The sequence below is a fragment of the Corvus brachyrhynchos genome, unplaced genomic scaffold, assembly GCF_000691975.1.
Source record: "Corvus brachyrhynchos isolate BGI_N302 unplaced genomic scaffold, ASM69197v1 scaffold4, whole genome shotgun sequence".
Lineage (NCBI taxonomy): Eukaryota > Metazoa > Chordata > Aves > Passeriformes > Corvidae > Corvus > Corvus brachyrhynchos.
In genome coordinates, this window is record NW_008237878.1 from 6,065,266 (window position 1) to 6,067,225 (window position 1,960).

Consider the following 1,960-nt stretch of genomic DNA (forward strand, 5'->3'; position numbering starts at 1 on the left):
AGACTCTCCAGCTCAGGTGCTGAATGTTGCAGCCCCCCATCTGCTGTCTTCTTCCTCAAAACCTCCCAAGATCTAGGAATGATGGAACTTCATGTGGATATCTCTGTCCAGGAGCTGTCCTTCCTCTTGTGTCTGAAAGTGTAGCATCTCCAAACCTTAGTTGCCACTTAAAAACTTACTGCAACTCCAGAGGAGGTTCAGTAATGCACCAGAAAAAGTCAACAATGGTAAACAACCAACACATGCTGGTGTCAGAGCATAGTACTGTGGGTTGGAAGGATCCCATCTGCAAGAGTGCAGGAATCCCCTCCAACAGGTCTGCAACAGGAATATGAACTGACATTATGAGTCCACAGCAGCTGCAGGTGCCCCTGACTCCACAGCACAAACAAAACCACAGAAACCTTTGCTACATGAGAGTCAGCGACTGTAGCCAAGATACAATGGATAACTTGTGTTGGAGGAGACAGGATGAGGGTTGAGGGATGAACTCTCAGATACGGTAACTTTTAACGTTATTAACAGTTCATGCTACTAATTTACAATGAGATCAAATGAAGGGTGTTGATGGCCTTGGGGATTGAAGACATCCATCTCTAAAGGCTCTGGTAACAATCCCTTGTGGTCCTGAGATTGTCCAAGAAGCGCTGCCATCTTGTATAGGAGATACTTTGGGATGCTTTGTCCCCTTTTTCACCTCAATGCTTCTCATTTGACTTCTCCTTTCCGTGCACCCCTGGGTCAGTTACCACATGCATTCATTCAGCCTAGGAGGAAAATCAGTGAGTGTGTTTTTCTGCACTAGAAGGTATAAAGTAATTGGAACTGTAAAGATTAAATAACCGAGAGGGAACAGTTATGAACCACATGCAAACAGTAATGAGTGTGGTGCTTAGTACAGAATAGGTCACGTGTGGTTTTGGGGTATTAGGGCACAACACTGAGCACAACTGGGCCTTAGTTCTGTTGGTCACCTGGTGCTAACACAGTAAAAGAGCCCTCCCAGGAATGAGCAGTGTATTTGGGATAAGGTTTCTGCAAGACATTAAGGTCCTGCCTAACACCTAAACCAGGATGGCAGAGTATCTGCTACAGTTCTTTTGTTGTTCCATAGCACAATGCTTATTTTTTCTGCAATGTGTATTTCTCACTAGGGATATTCTTTATTTTCTCTGGTACTACTCCCACTTTGCATCAGTGTGAGCAAGAGCAGGATCAGGCCTTCAGTTAAATAACTAATGCAGCTGTTTTGCTGAACCAGCTTCCTGGTTGGGAAATGTATCCAGTCAGCTGTGGATAACAAACCCCAGTAATAGAGATTTCAAAGATTTCATACATTAATTTTTTTTTCTTAATGTTTGAAGAGTTACTTTTCTTATGAAATCTGTTAGGCAGATGTTAGGAAGTAATTACTGTACATGAATCAGAAGGAAAATGCACATCTTATATTGAACATGAGTGGACTGAGTACAGAAACTGATGATAGATGAAAAAAAAGCTAAAATATATGAGTGAAATATGCCAGAATTTGCCTCGGGATTATAAGGAAGAAGGAGCACAAGGCAAGCTCCTCTCATGAGTCATGTGTTCATTGTCATTCCAAAACAAGCAGCCCACTTTTTATCAACAGCAGAACCATACTCACCATCCATGGAGAGAAGCTGGCCCTGGCTGGGCAGGGAGAGCTCCCATCAACACCTAACATCTAATAGCTTTCCAGGCAATTGCATTGTGTCCAGTGTGGTGGACAGAACTCAAACATCACAAAACTAAAACACTGTTAAGTATCCCAAAGTATCCTTAGATCATGGAGCACATGAATATGGCTGATAGGACTGATCTTATCAGTTAAACTCCTGTCTCTGTGTACAGATATGTTGTAATTTTTAAATATAAATACAAGCAATCTTCAAATGATGGTGTCAGAAGTAATAACACCAGAAAAATAATACAGAAAGCA

The 1,960-nt window shown here is 42.0% G+C and overlaps 1 protein-coding gene across 3 annotated transcripts in view; it reads left to right on the plus strand.

Moving 5' to 3' along the window:
- MGLL (monoglyceride lipase) overlaps positions 1 to 1,960 on the plus strand; it is a 102,840-nt gene that overhangs the window by 31,531 nt on the left and 69,349 nt on the right. The gene's annotated exons all lie outside the window — the stretch shown is intronic.